We start from the raw sequence: 11,493 nt of genomic DNA, 5'->3' as shown, positions 1-11,493 counted from the left end.
TCTGAGCAGAATAGGTCACTTGAGGATTATATCACTCCCACATCAAACAACCAGGAACAAATGTCAAAGCGTTTTCTGTCATTTTGCAAGTTCCAAGAGCTGATCAAAAACAAGAGGATTTTTTTTTTCCTTTTCCCTTTCTGCCTGGAATCATTAGTCTCCTCTAGGTTCAGTTTCTCAAATCATAAAGTCTCAAGTTGCTGTTTGAGTTACAATAAAGTAAGCAAGTTGGATAGGCAGATGTTGTTGTTTGATGGTGTTAAGCGTATCATCACAAGGTGGGAGCTCTTCCAAGTAAAGCTGCCATTTGCAATTGATGGATGGTGATTTTATCAATGCCGATGGTGCTCCAGTGGTGCTCCAGATGTCCTCGGATTGCACCCAAGACACCTATTACACTTGGTACAATCTTGGCTTTCTTTTGCCAGAGTCGTTCTACCTCTATTTGCAGGTCTTTATATTTTGTGATTTTCTCCAGCTCTTCCTCTTCTCTTCTGCTATCTCCAGGTATTGCAATGTCCACTATCCAGACTTGTTTGCCTTTCTTATCAACAATTGTTACGTCTTTTGATAATATGATTTCTTACAGAAAGGTATCCATCACGGATGACCAGTTATAAAAAAAATCAGTTGGGTGGAGGAGACAACCGTTTCTAGAAGTACTTCCTCAGCACTGTAAATCTTAGCCAACATAACCACCTGTATCTTCCTGCCAACCTGTTTGCCATAAATGCACCAGTGGCCCCAACTGATTCTCGCATCTGTCTGGAGCCTGTGTGGGTGTTTCTGAAGAATCCACTATCATGTGCCTCATAGCGCTTCCTTCTTGTACCACTGTGAGTTGTAAGCACAGGGCCAATCCTCCTTTAGTGAGGGCTCAGGCCTGACCATTGATCCTGCAGGTTCAGCCGGCACGGCGCTTCAGGGAAGCTTGCAGCCGCACTGCACGAACTCCGCCGGCGGTGGCTAGCTGAGGGAAAGAGGAACGCTAATTAATGGGCCACCTGCACCCAGCCAAACAGGAAAACCTCAGCGGAAGTTTTAACTCCACACTGATAACGGCGCGAGCCAACAAACAACGGGGCCGCAGGCAGCGAAACAAGATCACCACGCAACTCAGAACCCTCGGGCTTGCACGTAACGGGGGGGAACCAACCCACCCCGGAGGGGACTGACAATCAAGGACAATGGACCCTGGCCGAACCTGCCGTCATGGACAATTAAGGGGGATTATTGGGGGGCCGATAATCCGCAGCGGTAACGCGATCACGGGGCGAAAAAAGCGCGGGAAGGGGGGAATATAACGAGTGATGCAAATGTACCAAGCCAATCCTGGCTTTGCTTGTAACCACTACGTTATGCATGAGTAAACCTCTTTTGTGAACCACACATGTCACGGGAGTTTCTCTGTCGAACGGGGCAAACCTTACATAAAGCCAGTACTCACCGTTAACGCTACCCGGTGCCACCGAGGAGCGTTTCCTTTTTCTAACACAGGCATGACCAGTGATGAGGAATCCGTGGGTCAGCTGGAGCACGAGAAACCCGTACTCGAGGAGGGACGGACGGAGCCACCCGGGAGCAACGGGGCGGCGGCCAGGGCCGGGGACCCTCCACCAGAGCGGTGGTCGATATGCATGAACCAGGGGCCAGACATCTCGGGGGTCATGATGACCCAGGGCTCGGGGCACCGGAATCGCAAGTGGGACGAAAAGTTCGCTCGGCTGGAGGAGAGGATCGAGCGGTGCCTAGACTCCGTGGAGGCGATGCTCCAGACCTTGCTGCGGGGAGCGGGGCCGTCGGCGGCAAGCGATGGCGCAAGCAACAGGGGTGGCAGCCCGGTACCCCAGCTGGTACCGCCCCCGGTGCCCCGGTCGATGGACCAACGGGCGGCTGACGCCCTGAGACTTCAAGGCATCACCGGGAAGTTCTCGGGGGATCCTGAATAGCTGCCGCACTTCCTGACGCACGTCAGGGGTTTCATGGAGAGGGGTGGTCACCTATTCGCTAGGGATGAAGATAGAGTATCCTACGTGGCCGAGCTGTTAGACAGCCAAGTGGCTAGCTGGGTGATCGGACTGTACGACGCCAACGCGGCGGAACTGAGGAGTTTCCCGGACTTCATGCAGGCGCTCCGGGACAGGTCCGAGGACACATTGAGTGCCAAGCGGGCCGAGGACGACATCCTGCACTTTAGGCAGCGGGACAAGTCGGTGTCCGAGTACGCCTTGGAGTTCCGGAGGTTGGTAGAGAAGCTCACAGACTGGCCGGAGTCCCTGAGGGTAAAGTATTTTAAGAGGGGGCTCAATCCGGAGATCCTGGAGCAGGGGCTGGGATGGGATGACCCATCCACAGTGAAAGATTGGATCTGGCTGGCCGGAACGGCGGAGTCGGCGTGGCGGCAGATTCAACAGAGCGCGAGGTGGCGGGATCAGACGAGGGACTGGCCGAGGGAGAGACCCTCAGAGGAGAGGCAGAGCAGTCGGCGGCCATCCACCGGGGGGCGAGAGGCAACCCAAACCCCGAACCTGTGCTTCCGGTGCAGGGGCAGAGGCCACCGGGTGGCGCAGTGCCCGACAGAGCGGGAAGGAGCCCCACCACGCTCCGAAGTCAAGCCCCCGCATCCTACTGGAAAAAGGGCAGGCGACCGACTGTGGAAGAGTACAGTGGCAGCGGTGACCGAAAGAGGCCGAATGGGGTGGTCGACCCCGGAGACGGTGTCCTCTGGGGAGGATTCGCAGCTGGCGGGAAACGAGGTGTACTCGCACTGAACGGCGTCCCAGTGCGAGCAGGGGAACCGAGGCACGCGAACCCAATCGGGGATGAGGACTGCCCTCCGTTCCGGGTGAGGATACGCATCCAGGGGGTGAGATCCGGAGGGGAGGCACAGCTGCGGGCGCTGCTGGATTCAAGCTGTACCCACTGCTTGATGCACCCAGCTGTGGTCTCGGGACTCGGCCTACAGCTGCGGCGCCTCCGGGAACCCATCGCATTCAGCCAGTTAGACGGCTCGCTGGCGGGGGGGGTGGCTCAGTATTACACTGAGCCGGTCCAGATGACAATCGGGAATCACCGGGAAGAACTAAGGTTCGTGGTGGTCCCGGTCGCCGACTACGCGGTGGTAATCGGCTTGGCATGGCTGCGGCGACAGAACCCACGTGTCGACTGGGCGGCAGAGGCGGTACGATTCGGGGTCGAGGAGCCGGTGGAGTGCGAGAGCAGATGGGACCGGCCAGCGGCGACGGGCATGGCCGCGGCCACAGACAGGCAAGTGGAGGATCCGAGGCATGGGGAGACGAGGCAGGAGCAGACGGAGGTCAGGACCCGGGCGGCGACTGCAGCAACGGCAGCGCTGGAGACCCGGAGGCTCGCGGCGATCCCGAGGCATAGGCAGGTAGCAGCGACCAGCGGGACGACTGAGGGACAAGGGCCAGAGTCCGGGGAAACCACGGCGAGCGGCGGCATCCCGAGACAATACCGGGACCTGACGGCGGCGTTCGGGGAGAAGGAGTCCAACCAGCTCCCTCCACACCAACCCAGTGACTGCGCCATTGAGCTAGAGCCAGGGGCAAAGCTGCCCAAGCCGAAAATGTACTCCGTCAATGAAGGAGATGGGTGCCCTTTGGGAGTTCATAGACAAGAACCTGGCACGGGGATACATCCAACCTGTGAAGTCACCATTAGCGGCCCCGGTACTATTCCGGGAGAAGAAGGATGGCCTGCTCCGGATATGCGTGGACTACCGGGGGCTAAATGCAATCAGCACCGAGTACAAATACCCCCTCCCCCTGATGAAGGACCTAATGTTGCACCTATCCAAGGGGAGGGTGTTCACAAAGCTGGACTTGTGCGAAGCATACTTTAGGGTTAGGATCCGCGCAGAAGATGAGTGGAAGACGGCATTCAACACGCTGCTCGGAAGCTACCAGTTTTCTGTGATGCTGTTCGGATTAAAAGGGGCCCTGGGGGTGTTTATGCAGCTAATAAATGAGGTGCTGCACGACCTACTCTACCGGGGCGTCCTGGTCTACCTGGACGACATCCTCATCTACACCGAAACCCTGACGGAGCACGTGAGCCTGGTGCGCACGGTGCTCCAGAGACTGCTGAAGGCGCAGCTGTACGCGAAGCTATCAAAATGCGAGTTTCATCGGGAGCAGCTGGATTACCTCAGCTACCGTATATCCAGTCGGGGGATTGAGATGGACCTGGCGAAAGTGAAAGATGTCCTGGGCTGGGAAGCGCCGCGAACCCAGAGGCAACTTCAAAGCTTCTTGGGATTTGCGAACTTCTACAGGCAGTTCATCCCGAACTTCACCCAAATCGCTCTTCCCCTGACGGACTTACTAAAAACCAAGGGCAGCGGGAAGCCCCCCAAACCCAGCATGGCACTTGCGTGGACAGCGGAATGCCAGGGGGCGTTTGAGGAGCTAAAATGGCAGTTCACAGCGGAGCCGATCCTGCGCCATCCCAACCCAGATCAGCAGTTTATCATCCAAGTAGACGCATCAGATGTGGCAACGGGGGCGGTCCTGCTCCAACCCAGCCCGGAGGGGGCCATCCACCTGTGCGCCTACGCCTCCCGCAAATTCACAGAGACAGAGAGAAGGTGGATGGTGTGGGAGAAAGAGGCGTACGCGGTCAAGTGGGCGCTAACCACGTGGAGACATCTATTGGAGGGGGCAGCCGAACCATTCGAGGTGTGGACGGACCACAAGAACCTCGAGGCCCTGAAGACCCCGCATAAGCTATCCCCCAAACAAGCGCATTGGTCCCAATACTTCGGGAGATTCAGTTTCACCCTAAAACACATCCCCGGGAAGCGTAACTTCCTGGCAGATGGGTTGTCTCGCATGCCCCAGCATGCCAGCCTGCAAGAGGAAATCGTGGACTCCATCATCCCCGCCAGCAGGCTGGCTGCAAAGGCGGTAACCTGGAGTCAGACCAAGGGGGAGCGGCGGGACGCAGTGCCTGAGCTAAAGCAAGAGTTTGTGGAAGCGGCGGAGCGGGACGCTTGGCTCAAGCAAAACCAAGACGTGCTAACCAGCCAGGGGGGGTTGTGGCGGAACGAAGGGAAGCTGTACGTGCCCGAAAAGTGCCGACGGGGGGGTCATGGAAAGAGCCCACGACAGCCAGAATGCGGGGCATTACGGCTTCGTGAAGGCGCTCCACTTAATTCGGCGGCAGTTCTGGTGGCCAACGCTCCAGAAGGACGTGGAGGTATACTCGGGGGGTTGCCCGGTGTGCGCGACGGCGAAAGGGGCTAAAAGCAAGCCTAGGGGGCTACTCCAATTGGTAGCGGACCCCGACGGCCCATGACAAGAGATCGCCATGGATTTCATAGTAGAGCTCCCGGAGAGTAAGGGGAAGACCGCCATTTGGGTGGTCACGGACTTATTCTCCAAACAAGCACACTTTGTAGCATGCCGGCGAGTCCCCACGGCAGAGAGGCTGGCGAGGCTGTTCGTGCAGCATGTTTACCGGCTGCACGGTGCGCCCCGACGGGTCATCAGCGATTGGGGCAGCAACTTCATCGCGTGGTTCTGGAGGGAGTTCCTGAAGCGGGTGGGGACGAAGCAAGCCCTTTCCTCCGTGGCGCACCCGCAGACGGACAGAGCCACGGAACGCCTGAATGGGGGGCTCGAGCAGTACCTGCGCTGCTACGTGGGACACCAACAGGACGATTGGGCAGAGCTACTGCCATTCGCGGAAGTAGCCTACAATAACGCCGTCCACAAAAGTTATGGCTTTTCCCCGTTCAAAGTAGCCACCGGGAGAGACTTTATCCCCATGCCAGAGTTGCCTCAGCCGGCATCCCAAATCAACTCCCTGGATGCCTGGTTCGCCCAAATCGACGCCATCCGGCGGGCGGCACACGCGGCATTGCAAAGAGCCAAAGCCGACTACAAAAAACACATGGACCGCAAGAGACTCCCCGAGGGGCAGTGGAAAGTGGGGGACCAGGTGTATTTGTCAACCAAAAACCTAAAGACACACCAGACATCGAAGAAACTCATCCCGAGATTCGTGGGGCCATTCCCCATCGCAGAGGTCATCAATCCGGTAACCGTCAGGCTGACGTTCCCGAAAAGCCTCGGGAAGATCCACCCAGTGTTCCACTGCAGCCTGCTAAAGCTGCACCAGCCGGGGAACGCCTGGCACAAGGCAGAGGTGGTGCCACCACCCATCATGGTCGGTGGGGAGCAGCACTTCGAGATCAACCAGATACTGGACGCCAGGAGGCACAAGGGGCAGGTCCAGCTCCTGGTGCAATGGAAACATTTTCCCAAGTCCCACAGCAAATGGGTAAGCAAAGCCCACATAAAAGTGCTGGACCTAGTGCGGGACTTTTACAACAAATACCCTGGGAAACCGAAATAAAGTTGGGGGGGATTTGTTTTCAGGGGGGCGGTATGTCAGGTTTGGCTGGCACGGTGCTTCGGGGAAGCTTGCAGCCACACTGCACGAACTCCGCCGGCGGTGGCTAGCTGAGGGAAAGAGGAACTGAAAGCGCCGCTAATTAATGGGCCACCTGCGCCCAGCCAAACAGGAAAACTGCAGCGGAAGCTTTAACTATACACTGATAACGGCGCGAGCCAACAATGAACGGGGCCGCAGGCAGCGAAACAAGATCACCACGCAACTCAGAACCCTTGGGCTTGCACGTAACGGGGGGGAACCAACCCATGCTGGAGGGGACTGCCAATCTAGGACAATGGACCCTGGCCGAACCTGCCATCATGGACAATTAAGGGGGATTATTGGGGGGCCGATAATCCGCAGCGGTAACGCGATCGCGGGGCGAAAAAAGCCCGGGAAGGGGGGAATATAACGAGTGATGCAAATGTACCAAGCCAATCCTGGCTTTGCTTGTAACCACTACGTTACGCATGAGTAAACCTCTTCTGTGAACCACACGTGTCATGGGGTTTCTCTGTCGAACGGGGCAAACCTTACAGATCCCACAGCCCTTATCAAGTCCTGATCTGCAGTGACCCATAAATCTGCTTTTGCTAAGAGGAAGTAACAAGGGAGTTCAAGTCAGTCCAAATGCCAGGAAGAACTGTGAGATAGATCCCTTGTATATTGGGAGGTTTGTGATAGGGCTTTTAGATGAGGCTTTTTGCAATCACCCCAGTTCACACCAGTTAGATGAATTCTTTCCAACCAGCCAGCTTCAAGGGTGCCGCACATTCCTTTATATTTCAATTTATTAAGGCGATCCCATTCATCTGACACCTCTAAAAACTTACTTCTTTCACCCAAAGATGCATTTTCCTCACATGTGCTTATGGCATTTCCAACTTGTACCACCATGAATTATTAGCACAGGGCCAATCCTCCTTTAGTGGGGACTTAGGCCTGATCATTGGTCCCACAGCCCTTATCAAGTCCTAATCTGCAGTGACTCACAAATCTGCTCCTGATGTTCTAGACAGAAGTGGTTACTTCTCAAGAACATCCTTTCCCTTACAATATTTGTCAGAAGGTTTGTGAAGGTACCCTTTTTTGGTCCTCCTCTTCTCCTACTAACTTTTTCCCCACCCATGACCCAATTCTAAGCTCCTCATTTTCATTCTGGAGCAACGTCTCTGGATATTTCTGATGTTGGGCAACTGCACTCCCTGATTACATTTTTTCAGGTCATAGACAGCAGAGTTATTTCAATAATTGTCTCCTATCCTACCAAATGTTTTTGCCTTTTCGCTTTGTTTATTCCTTTTTTTTCCCCTTGTCCCTGCTCTTTCTCCCCCATATTCATTACTTTCTCAACTCAAGTAATTACTCATTTTACATAACTGCAAAAATATGTCCTTACATTTTAAGGTGGCTTATATACTGTTGTATATGGCTATTGTTTCATTGTATGGCTGTGAGAGCTGGACCATAAAGAAGGCTGACCGCCGAAGAATTGATACCTTTGAACTGTGGTGCTGGAGAAGACTCTTAAGAGTCCCCTGGACTGCTAGGAGGTCAACCAGTCAATCTTAAAGGAAATCAACCCTGATTGCTCATTGGAAGGATTGATAATGAAGCTCAAGCTCAGATACTTTGGTCACCTAATGCAAAGAGAGGACTCTTTGGAGAAGACCCTGATGCTGGGAAAGATTGAAGGCAAAAGGAGAAGAGGACGGCAGAGGATGAGATGGTTAGATAGCATCACTGAAGCAATGAGCATGAAACTGAGCAAACTCAGGGAGGCAGTGAAGGACAGGAAGGCCTGGCGCAATATGGTTCATGGGGTCACGAAGAGTCGGACATGACTTAATGACTGAACAACATACTTTATTTTATTTTACTATTTTATTTTATTATTTTGTCTTATACTGTAGCGTAGCTTAGCTTAGCTTAGCTTAGCTTAGTGAGAAGATAGCTACCTAGAACCTTGGCCTGACAGGATATACAGTAGAAGAACACCAAGATTTTGGAGAACATCTTTGGTATAAGAGGGAGGGGAGGGGAAATGCTGTCAGACTTTCAAGATGTTCTTATTATAGCCAATATTACTCCAGTTCCAGTATTTCTTCCAGTGTCTGTTTCCTGTCCTGCCCTGCCTCAAAGGGCTGACACCTTCCTATAGGTCTATCAATCAATCAATATAAATAAAATAAAATAAAACTCCAAGTACATCAAGGATGGAAGAATATAATAAATGGTATCACAAATAATGTTCTGCCTAGAATTCAGATCAAGATCAGAGGCCTTTACATTCACCCATGGATACATAGAGCCATTTCAATGTTGAATCCCCAAATTCTCGAAGCCTCCTGAAACAACTACCCCAGGGTGATTTTTTGCCACTTCTTTTTGCTCATGCAGAAATGTTGGACAGCCTTACAGGAAAGTTCCCTTTTCTCTTCTTTTTCCTGATTATTTGTATTTCCATTCAGAGGAGCCCAGATTGGAGCAGAAGAGGAAATACTTCCCTTTCCCACTTCCCATCGTCTCAATTTCTCTCCCTAGCACAGAAACCAACAATCCCATTCATCCCTTGTTGTGACTGGGCCACAAAGCTTCCATCTGACCCTTCCCCGTTCCTAGAGAAACCAACCCACCAACCCTGCCAAGGAGTTTTTAGACCTCTTTCCTTCCACAGCAGTGAGTGGAAGCAGCTGGTAAATAACGAGAGGACTTTCTAAACATGCACCTCCCACTCCCCAATGCCCCACCCCATCTCAGGAAATAAAATCCCCCTCCCAGTTGGAAGAATGTTCTTCCTTTGCTGGGAAGATTTGCTCTGTTCTTCATGAGGATGCCAGCTCCAGCTAATGTTTACACTGATTAAAAAAAAAAAAAAATGTGAAACTCAAATTCAGTGGCCTGTTAAACCCCTTGTTAAACTGTCACCAACCATGTGAGATTTCACATAAGTAGAAATATTTAGTAGGGCAGAAGTAAATCAGGTAGTGATTCCTTTTTCTTTTTTTTCAAATAACTTTATTAGATTTTTAAGACCAAAATAAAAACTAACCAGAACTAATAATTAAGATAGAAAGTAGAAAAAAGAAAAAGTTAAAGAATGAAAAAGAAAACAAAAGTGTAGAAAGAAACAGAAATACAAAAGAAAGATGGCTTCCAACTTTCTTTTACAACAGATAAATTTGCTTTAAGCTCTTACTCCAAGTGTAGAACATAACTTCCATTTTTTTCTATTGTCTACTATTATTTCTAAATGTCAAATCCATATATCATGATTTCATTTTTTCTTTTTCACACAAAAGTCCAAAAGGGGTTTCCAATCAGCATTAAAATCAATCAATGTCTCTTCTCTCATCAAAGCTGCCAATTTCACCATCTCAGCCAGCTCCATCAATCGCACCATCCCTTCTTCTATTGTAGGGAATGGCACATCTTTCCACTTATGTGTACATAAAAGTCTTGCTGCTGTTATCACGTATAAAAACAAAGAATCCGTTAGTGATTCCAATGGACATTTTCTTCTCCTGTGAGGTTCAGCTCTGACCCAATATAAACCAACCAGAATATCATGAAACATTCTGTTGTTTATATGTGGTCCCAAAGTGATCATTTGAGAAGAATAAGAATTATTATTAATAATTTGTACAGCAGTTCTGATTACACTTTAAAATAGAAATGGAGAGATCCATATGGTTTGCCATTAGAGTGATTGTATGAACATTGTTTGTTTTCTTTTCATTTTTCATATTATACAGTTCTTGTGAAGAAGCAGAAGAAAAACAAACTTCCTATCAAACCAAAAGGGATTTCCTCTTTTATCTGGCAAAGTGACAAAACAAGCTGACCTCCGTGAGTTATTTCTGCTTTTCATGTATGGAACTGCGGTGAAACAAGTCTTTTACTTTGTGAGAGTCAAGTTCTTAATTCTGAAAAGTTATACGTGTCAGATGATGAATGGAGCCCTAGGGCTGAAAACTGATGGAAGAGAATAATAATCTACTGGCATTGTTGTCTCAACATTTGCCTTTTTGAGCAAGAACCAAAGCAGGAGTACCCTAAACCATAACCCAGATGACTTCTGCTGAAGATATTCTGTGAAATTTCCCACACATCTTCCACCATACCTGTTGGAAAAACCAAAACAGGCAAATGACATTTGATGACTTTTGGGAAATTTGGCATTCAGTTATATTGAACACAATGACACTCATGCCATATACTCAAAAGGCATCATTCATGAGCATGGATATCTGAGAATACTCCTTTATTCTTTAATAATTTTAATCTGTATTCCAGGGGTTATTGGAAATGGAATTGTCATCCGGGTTTTGGGTTCCCAGATTAAGAGGAACCCTTTCACCGTCTATATCCTCAATTTATCTGTGGCTGACAGTGGGACCCTCATATCCCTATTTCTGCATGCAATTCTGGTCATAACAACTGGGCATTCCACCACAGAAATTGCAGAATGCTTCATATGCACTTACTACACTGTTCAATTTCTTCTGACAATCATCAGCATTGACCGGTGTTTGTCTATCTTCTTCCCAATTTGGTATCAATGCCATCGGCCTCCATACTTGTCTACCATGCTGTGTGCTGTTACATGGCTAGTCTCTTTCCTCCACTGCACAATTCATTACACCCTGATTTTGGTTAAATCTGATTGAAACTTATGCCTAATCGACAACATTTTCATAAGTACCACCATTTGCTTCCAACTCATGCTGGTCTCCAGTCTGGCCCTCTTCATCAAAGGCTACCTTAAATCATGGAGGAAGAGGCGAGAGAAGCTTCTCATCGCCATCTTGCTTGCCCTGTTTTTCTTCCTCATCTTTTCCAACAATCATCATTTTTCTCATTGAGATTATTTCCATTCAGAAATCTTTCAATTTATTTACATATGTCTGCTTATGTGCCTGTCTAAATAGCAATGTTAAATCACTGATCTATTTTCTGCTGGGGAGAAAGAAGGAACTTCATTCTACGTCCAACCTAAAAAACATCCTCCAGAGAGTTTTCAAGGAAGAAGAAGAGAATGAAGAGCAACCAGAGGTCCAGGTTGACATCTAG

At 50.3% G+C, this 11,493-nt stretch overlaps 1 pseudogene; it reads left to right on the top strand.

Moving 5' to 3' along the window:
* The first annotated feature begins 10,592 nt into the window (after window positions 1-10,592).
* On the top strand, window positions 10,593-11,493 carry LOC148214739 (proto-oncogene Mas-like; annotated as a pseudogene).

Source organism: Python bivittatus, unplaced genomic scaffold (assembly GCF_059951505.1).
Source record: "Python bivittatus isolate LINGU-HERP-01145 unplaced genomic scaffold, Pbiv_v1 ctg000590_np1212, whole genome shotgun sequence".
Classification (NCBI taxonomy): domain Eukaryota; kingdom Metazoa; phylum Chordata; class Lepidosauria; order Squamata; family Pythonidae; genus Python; species Python bivittatus.
Note: the sequence above shows the minus strand (reverse complement) of the source record. Positions and strands in the feature narration are given on the sequence as shown.